This window comes from Triticum dicoccoides, chromosome 7A (genome assembly GCF_002162155.2).
Source record: "Triticum dicoccoides isolate Atlit2015 ecotype Zavitan chromosome 7A, WEW_v2.0, whole genome shotgun sequence".
Taxonomy (NCBI): Eukaryota; Viridiplantae; Streptophyta; class Magnoliopsida; order Poales; family Poaceae; genus Triticum; species Triticum dicoccoides.
The window spans coordinates 735,535,678-735,545,033 of NC_041392.1; the positions used below are offsets into that span (position 1 = coordinate 735,535,678).

Genomic DNA, 9,356 nt, shown 5'->3' on the forward strand with positions numbered 1-9,356 from the left:
GGGGGGAGTCCTACTCCCGGTAGGAGTAGGACTCCTCCTGCGCCCTCCTCCTGGCCGGCCGCACCCTCCCCCTTGGCTCCTTTATATACGGAGGCAGGGGGGGCACCTCTAGATACACAAGTTGATCCTTGAGATCGTTCCTTAGCCGTGTGCGGTGCCCCCTGCCACCATATTCCACCTCGATCATATCGTTGTAGTGCTTAGGCGAAGCCCTGCGTCGGTAGAACATCAAGATCGTCACCACGCCGTCGTGCTGACGAAGCTCCTCCCCGAAGCTTTGCTGGATCGGAGCCTGGGGATCGTCATCGAGCTGCACGTGTGCTAAGAACTTGGAGGTGCCGGAGTAACGGTGCTTGGATCGGTCGGATCGGAAAGAAGACGTACGACTACTTCCTCTACGTTGTGTCAACGCTCCCGTTGCGATCTGCAAGGGTACGTAGATCAGACTCTCCCCTCGTTGCTATGCATCACCATGATCTTGCGTGTGCGTAGGAAAATTTTGAAATTACTACGTTCCCCAACAGATCCATCTCTCGCCGGTAAGCTTCTGACAAGCGTCTCATGCTGGCCAGCTTCTTCGTGCCTTCAACGAGCTGAAGGCGGCGCGCTTCCAACGTCTCCACGTCAGCATCTTCCGGAATGGGCGCAGTTAGGTCTTGCAGTGCCGCGCCGAGTGAGTCGGGCGCTCCTCCGCGAGGGAACTCGTCATGACTGATGACTAGCACCTCAGTGACGGTGCTTCCGTCGCTCTCTGCGTGGGGGAGAGGTTCGTCGTAGACCACCACGTTGGTGGGGAACGCGTCGAGCGACGCGGTGTCGGAGTCGACCAGCATCGGGTCGGTGGAGCCTACGGACTCCAAGTCTATGGCAGGCCCGCCGGAAACGTGGAGTTGATCGAGGAGGCCCACGAGGAGGTTCTCGGGGCTGCCCTTGCCTGTGTCGGACGCATGTTCGTCGGAGAGGCGGACCTCGCTAATAAGTTCGGCCAAGGAGCCGGCTGCGCAGGCGTTCTCAACGCCGCGCAGCGCGTCTATGCAAACTTCGTCTGGCGTACCTGGCTGGCTGCGCTCGCCAGGGAGGAAAAGGGTTCCCTTCCAGAACAGATCTCCGCACGGCGGTGCACCAGGCCCCACGGTGGGCGCCAAATGTCGGGGGTTTGGTGCGACATATGCCAACGGATGGCTTATCATGGTGGGGGCGAGTAGAACGTCGCCGGTGCCTGGAAACGGGATGAGGCGAAGACATGCATGCCGGCGAATCTTACCCAGCTTCAGGGCTCTCCGGGGAGATAATACCCCTACTGATGCTCTGCGGGGTCTCCGCATGATCACTATGGCCAAGTGTTTACACCGTTGCTCCTTGAGTTGTTTCTTAGAGGCAGGAGAGGGAAAGGCTAGCTCTCTCCTTCTATCTGGTATGGTCTAAAGCTACTGGGTTTTCCCCTTTGCATGGGTGCCCTGGGGGGTTTATATAGGCCTACCCCCAGGGGTACAATGGTAATTCGACTGGGCGTTGGCCCAGCCGTCAGTGCCTCTGGCCTCCGATTTCTCTGCCGACTGCTGGGGCCCGCCGATTGGTGGGCCCCGCCGACTGTTCTGGTACAGCGCCGACAGGTCGCGTCCTCCGTGGGCGGGTCTTGCCGGCTGCTGAGTACTGTAGCCATGCTTCTGATGACGCGGGCTTGGTCATGGGATCGTGGCAACAGTCCCGCCGCCTGGCGGGCGATCACTATTGCCACTCCCCATCACATCTTGATTAATGGTGCATGGGGCCCAGGGGAGGGCTCGGACGACTCCCCGGGCCGACTCCTGACGGATCCGACTGGCGGTCCTCTCGCCGTCTCCTAGGGTCTCACTGACTGGTGGGACCTGCTGCTTCCGGGCCGTTCACACAAGCTGTCGTGGGCGCAGGACTCGGTACTGTGGTGCTGATGTCAGGGCCGGCAGGGCAACAGTGCCACGCCGCACGGAGATCTTCCCGAGTACGGCGTGCTGTGGCCATGCCTAGGGGTGGAAACGGATCGGATGCGGATCGGATAGTGCTCTTGCCACTTCCATTTTCATATTTTCAAAACGAATACGAATCCGAATACGGATGTTATCGGATACAGATGCGGCTTGGATATTATTCGAATACGGATACGTATCATATATTTTCTTGATTCGGAACGGATACGAATAATATCAACATATTGCTTAAGTAAATTAGTCGATACCTATGTGACCTGAAATAATCAACTTGTGACATACAATAAGTCAATGATAAATAGGTTTATGAATAAATACTATTGTAATGCATAATAATTTATAAGTTTAATCATATAAAGAGTAAAATTTGACCACTTATTTGGCTTTTATGTTGGATAATTGGAATATTGGGTCTAGAATTTTGAAAATTACCTCCCATAATCTTATTCGGATACGGATATATCCACTTCCATATCCATATTTGTCTCAAAATCTCCTACCATATTTTATTTTTTATTTGTTTAATAAATTCGGATACGGATAATTTCCATTTTCATTTTGGTTCGGATGCGGATGTTTCGGATACGAATAGGCATTTTGTCGAATACGAATATCGGATATTTCGGATTATCCGCTACCAATTTCCACCCCTAGTCATGCCTGCCCTTGGTAAGGGGCGGGAGTGGGCTTCACTGTAGCCACGCCCCTACCCCGTCCCCTTCGATGAGGTCATGGGTTTGTTGGAGTCGCCGGCCGACTCCCCAAAGCCGGCTTCTCTGGAAGTCGTCCCTGGGACTCGGCCGTGGGCAGGCAGTCGGCCACCCCGCCGTCGACTCCTCAGGAGGCGGCTCTTCGCCCTAGGGTCTTGAGGGGCGCAGCCTGCCCCGATGTCTTGAAAGGTTATGGGACTCGGGTTGGCCTACCCGTGGCCCATTACTCCGACAAGTATGATGATTAAAAGTTGTTGAGAGTTGGCAAACATAGCTTTGGTCATCGTTGCAATTAATAGGAAGTAATAAAGAAAGAGAGGTTTCACATATTAATATACTATTATGGACATCTTTTATGATTGGGAGCACTCATTAAAATATGACATGCTAAAGAGTTGACGTTGGACAAGGAAGACAACGTAATGTGTTATGTTTTCTTATATCTGGGATAAAGTATATTGTCATGGATCATCCAACATGTTGAGCTTGCCTTTCCCCCTCATGCTAGCCAAATTCTTTGCACCAAGTAGAGATACTACTTGTGCTTCCAAATACCCTTAAACCTAGTTTTTCCGTGAGGTCCACCATATCTACCTATGGATTGAGTAAGATCCTTCAAGTAAGTTGTCATCGGTGCAAGCAATAAAAAATGCTCTCTAAATATGTATGATTGATTGGTGTGGAGGAAATAAGCTTTATACGATCTTGTGATGTGGAAGAAATAAAAGCGACGAACTGCATAATAAAGGTTCATATCACAAGTGGCAATATAAAGTGACGTTCTCTCTCATTAAGATTTAGTGCATCCAACCATAAAAGCGCATGTCAACCTCTGCTTCCCTCTGCGAAGGGCCTATCTTTTATTATTATCTTCTACCTTATGCAAGAGTCATTGTGATCTTCACCTTTCCCTTTTACATTTTATCCTTTGGCAAGCACAATATGTTGGAAAGATCCTGATAGATATATCTAATTGGATGTAAGTCAGCATGAGTTATTATTATTGACATTACCCTTGAGGTAAAAGGTTGGGAGGCGAAATATAAGCCCCTATCTTTCTCTGTGTCTGGGTAAAACTCCGTAACCACAAGTATTGCGTGAGTGTTAGCAATTATGAAAGACTAAATGATAGTTGAGTATGTGAACTTGCTAGAAAGCTCTGACATATAATCTTTCTGATGTTATGATAAATTGCAATTGCTTCAATGACTGAGATTATAGTTTGTTAGTTCTCAATAAAGTTTATGATTCGTACTTTTGCATTGTGAATAGATTATTACTTGAGCATAATAAATCATATGACAATATCTATATATGTTGCTGTTATGAAAATAATCATGATGCCCTCATGTCCGTATTTTATTTTATCGACACCTCTACCTCTAAACATGTGGACATATTTATCGTTATCGGCTTCCGCTTGAGGACAAGCGAGGTCTAAGCTTGGGGGAGTTGATACGTCCATTTTGCATCATGCTTTTATATCAATATTTATTGCATTATGGGCTGTTATTACACGTTATGTCACAATACTTATGCCTATTCTCTCTTATTTTACAAGGTTTACATAAAGAGGGAGAATGCCGGCAGCTGGGATTCTGGGCTGGAAAAGGAGCAAATATTAGAGACCTATTCTGCACAACTCCAGAAGTCCTAAAACTCCACGAAAGTTATTTTTGGAAATAATAAAAAATACTGAGCGGAAGAAATACGTCAGGGGGGCCACCATCTGCCCACGAGGGTGGGGGGCGCGCCCCCTGCCTCGTGGGCCCCCTGTTGGCTCTCCGGTGTCCATCTTCTGCTATATGAAGTCTTTCATCGAGGAAAAAATCATAAGCAACCTTTCGGGACGAGACTCCGCCGCCACGAGGCGGAACCTTGGTGGAACCAATCTAGGGCTCCGGCAGAGCTGTTCTGCCGGGGATACTTCCCTTCGGGAGGGGGAAATCATCGCCATCGTCATCACCAACGCTCCTCTCATCGGGAGAGGGCAATCTCCATCAACATCTTCACCAGCACCATCTCCTCTCAAAACCCTAGTTCATCTCTTGTATCCAATTCTTGTCTCCAAGTCTGGGATTGGTACTAGTAGGTTGCTAGTAGTGTTGATTACTCCTTGTAGTTGATGCTAGTTGGTTTATTTGGTGGAAGATCATATGTTCATATCCTTTATGCATATTAATACCCCTCTGATTATGAACATGAATATGCTTTGTGAGTAGTTACGTTTGTTCCTGAGGACATGAGAGAAGTCTTGCTATTAGTAGTCATGTGAATTTGGTATTCGTTCGATATTTTGATGAGATGTATGCTGTCTATCCTCTAGTGGTGTTATGTGAACGTCTACTACATAACACTTCACCATTATTTGGGCCTACAGGAAGGCATTGGGAAGTAATAAGTAGATGATGGGTTGCTAGAGTGACAGAAGCTTAAACCTTAGTTTATGCGTTGCTTCGAAAGGGGCTGATTTGGATCCATATGTTTCATGCTATGGTTAGGTTTACCTTAATACTTTTGTTGTAGTTTCGGATGCTTGCAATAGAGGTTAATCATAAGTGGGATGCTTGTTCAACTAAGAACAGCACCCAAGCACCGGTCCACCCACATATCAAATTATCAAAGTATCAAACGCGAATCATATGAATATGATGGAAACTAGCTTGACGATAATTCCCATATGTCCTCGGGAGCACTTTTCTCTATATAACAGTTTGTCCAGGCTTGTCCTTTGATACAAAAAGGATTGGGCCACCTTGCTGCACTTTCTTTACTTTTGTTACTTGTTGCTTGTTACAAATTATCCGATCACAGAACTATCCGTTACCACTTATTTTAGTACTTGCAGAGAATACCTTGCTGAAAACCGCTTATCATTTCCTTCTGCTTCTCGTTGGGTTCGACACTCTTACTTATCGAAACGACTACGATAGATCCCCTATACAAGTGGGTCATCAGGCTCCAAGGATCTTATCCTTTTCTTTTTGGAGGAAGCTGAATAAAGTTGTCTTTGATGCCTCCACCATCGACAGGCCAATCCGGTACTTGAAGGCCCGTATTTTAGCCTCGTAATCCTGCATTACCCGGACATTGATAGAAGTTAGCTTGGAGTCGAGCCACCCCATAAAGCAAGTGTCCCCTTCGTGTCGAACAACTTTCCATGATGGCACGGCTAGGGAGGACCGCGCATCCATTGGAATGACACTGATTCTATGTCGAACACAATAATGTCTCGACTGTCTCCTATAATGTCACTTGCTCCATAAAGAGGCCAGTGCAGTCTGCCATGGTGGTGGACAGGTGGTAAACAGTTAGATGGATAGCGCATTTTCTTGAGTAACTTTTGTTCCGTGGAAGGCGGCAAAACCATTGTAGGAAAGGCCAGAGATGCTGATGGGCACCGGCGTCACAAATACGATGAGCTTGGCGGCCCCGTGTGGCAGTCGACGATGGGGAGCGATGACTTTGCGGTGGCGGTGCTCAAGAAAGAATGCGGGTGTGGGTGTCACGCTAGGCAATGACATGGAGATGACACGGCAGCGGCCAACCTCCTTGGGTGGCAACCAGATGAGTATCATGTCAATGATCTCCTCAGGTAGGTCCTCGAGCAGGGTCACACATCTCCTACCCAACTTCATAGTGCGTCGACGACTTCGGTCGATTGAAAAGACATGGCAAGCTTTAGTCCAATAACAACTTAATCAAGAAGAGAAGCAAACTAAAGTAATGGCAAGTACATTTACATGGGTGTTTATTATACATTGAAAACTTCAAATGATGAATATTTGTAGGACGTGGACAGAGTGGATGCAACCAGATCTAGACTTGGTATTCACTAGTGAAAACGGAAGTGACTGCTAAACCGAATTATACACTGAACTAAAGCCAAATACTCTAGTGCAAACAGAGTGCCGGCTAAACTAAAGCCACATACAATGCTAGCTTAACAGAAACTGGACTCGGAAGGCGAGACCCTCGGAGGGTCCTCGCGATGGTATAGCGAGCTATGTGCGCATCATGAGAATGTTATTTCGCTTGTAATTGACTAGCTTGACCGCTGGCCGAAGGTGGAGAGAGGAAATCAAAAGGACGCACCAGAGAAGAGAGAGACAACAACGGCTAGTTTGGGTTGCAAAAATGCTCACCTCCATTGGTGTAGAAGGTGGTGAAGAAGGCGCTTGCTAGAGACAGACAGAGCATCGACTCGTTTGAGTGAGTGAGGCGACGCCAGGGCGGAGGGTCCAGCCGTGTCGGGGCCGTGCTCATCCGTGACTAGGCCAGGAAGAGAGTTGGAGCTGGAGGCCATCGTACGAGAGTTGGAGTTGGAGCGGCAGGCGAGCAAGCTGAATCTGGTATCCAGGAGGCAGGGCAGGAGCTAGGACAGCAAGGTGGATGGGCATGTCAAGACGGTAGACGAGCTCACCTAAAGGGAGCAAGTAGACGTGATATCACACATGTGCTTTTTTCCGTTTTATTTTGTTTATATTAAAGAAATAGTAAATAAACAAAGTTTGCTCCACTCTTAGAAAATGTTTGTACCGTTCATAAAAACTGCAAGTGACATTTAGTTTTTGCATGCATGTCAAGAAAATGTATGTGACATTTTTGGAAAATGTTTGACATTATATTTTTTTGTGTAGTCCAAACAAAATGTTTCGTACCATACAAAATGTTCAGAACTAGTATTTTGAGAAAACATTAATCGTATATTAATCTTTTAACGCAGACACAGACACACAGACACACACACACACACACAAAAGTATTTTCAATGTAAAAGATATACAACGTGTAAGAAAAAAGTAGACATCAAAACGTCTATATGGAAATTAGTTAATCATATATTCGAAAATGTTCAAAACACGTATTTGGAAAATTACTAGTCAAGTATTGAAAATCTTAAATATATATTCAAAATATATTTTAGATGTATAGAAAATACACAATGTTTATGAAAAACAGTAGACACCAAAACACATATTTCCAAAATGTTAAACATGTTTAAAAATGTTTGTCATGTACATTAAAAGTGTACAATGTGCAGAGAAAAAATAACAGAAAATAAAATAAGAAAACCACAGAAAAACAGAAGAAAAACAAAGAAAACTGAAGAAAATAAAGGTAAGGAAAGAGGAAAGAACGAAAAGCAAGGAAAGACAGAAGAAAACCGATGCAAAAAAGTGAAAAAAGTATAAATCACAAAAAGAAAACTACCACATAGGTATAATACTGGATCGGCCCAGTAGTGCCTCGCGTACGCGAGAATTATTAGCAAGGCAACACATTGATACCCCTAAAAAAGGGAGCAAATTGATTTCAAAAGGAGCCACATCTATCTTCTATTATATATTAAAGTATTTGACGGGTTTCCCAAAAAAAGATAAATAGACTAAAAATTACCACAATAATTAGAAATATATGACCATCAAATTAATAAACCAATTTTTTATAGCCATTAGATATCATTGTAAGTTAACAGACATACAGTTATAAATCAAATTTGCAGTTTAACATTTTGGTTTGAGCTTGACCACGCATTCTCTAGTGATCAATCAACATAGCACCATATTAGAACATGTATACGCTAACCAATATGTGGTTGGATGGTTAGGAGAATAGTGGTATTCCCCAGCCCATTCCATGAGGGTTCAAGTCCTAGACTTGGCGCTGGTGCTCTCACTTTCCTTGGATAAATGGGTTGGACAAAGAAATGTCTTAGCATCATCACCTGCAGCTGCACCCCTTGAGCTGATGCACCAGGTTGTTGACCTTGTTGAAGTCCACAGACTGCTTCCTGGGTATCTCAAAGCAAAGCGGACGAAATAAGTACCCAAGATGACATGACGAAAGCAGATGAAAAGAAGGGGGTCTTGGGGGCGGACAGCAGGCCGACGATGTCGTTGAGGATCCTGTTGGTGTTGGTGATGAAGAGGTTGATGACCTCAGGGACCAAGGCTGGGCCTGAGCTGCCATCCTCGTCCATTGACTGCAAGCACTGGAAATACTCATCCACCATACCCTAGATGGATCACTTCACGAGAAGCTAAAGTGATAGTCAGCCAGCAGCCACACGGGTTTAGTAGGGGGTTGAGGGTGGAATGGCCATGGCGAACATGGATGTGACAAGGTTGTTCAACTGGGCCCTAAGCGCGGCAGCCGCCATGGCGATCGATTGGGGGAGAGGAGTAGGTGCTGGAGGGATCCCAAGCTGTCGTGGCTGCGGCGGTGTTGTCGAGGAAGAGTGGAGGAGGCTTGGGGATGGAGACCCTTATATGCCCGAACGGATGAGGCTATGCGTGCAAAGACGTGTGGCTGGGAGTGCCCCCCATTAACAGTGTACTCGTGGCTCAGCCGGGAGCCATTAAGGAGCTAGATGTTGTTGACGTCGGATGCAGATACATGGGCACTCTGTCAAGGCTCGTTGGATGGTTGCACCACTGGCCATTGACAGTCGGCATCTCTCTAAAAAGTAAAAACCTCGAGATGTATGAATACCAACAAGAAGTTTAGTGGTGGCTGGCTGAGCTTGTCTTATGGATTCATCGAGGGGCATCCAGAAGTTCGATTGCTTCACTTTGCCTCTCTCGTGTAAACGAAGGAGTAGTTCGTTGGATTGTTTTCTCGCGCCTAAGTCAGCCCTGTGGAGACGTCCTCAGGGGCGGAGCCAGGATTTGGGTAT

The 9,356-nt window shown here is 46.4% G+C and overlaps 1 pseudogene; it reads right to left on the bottom strand.

Annotated features, from left to right (window-relative positions):
- Positions 1-8,401: 8,401 nt before the first annotated feature.
- The window catches only part of LOC119334115, a 2,146-nt pseudogene continuing 1,191 nt past the window's right edge, over positions 8,402-9,356 (bottom strand).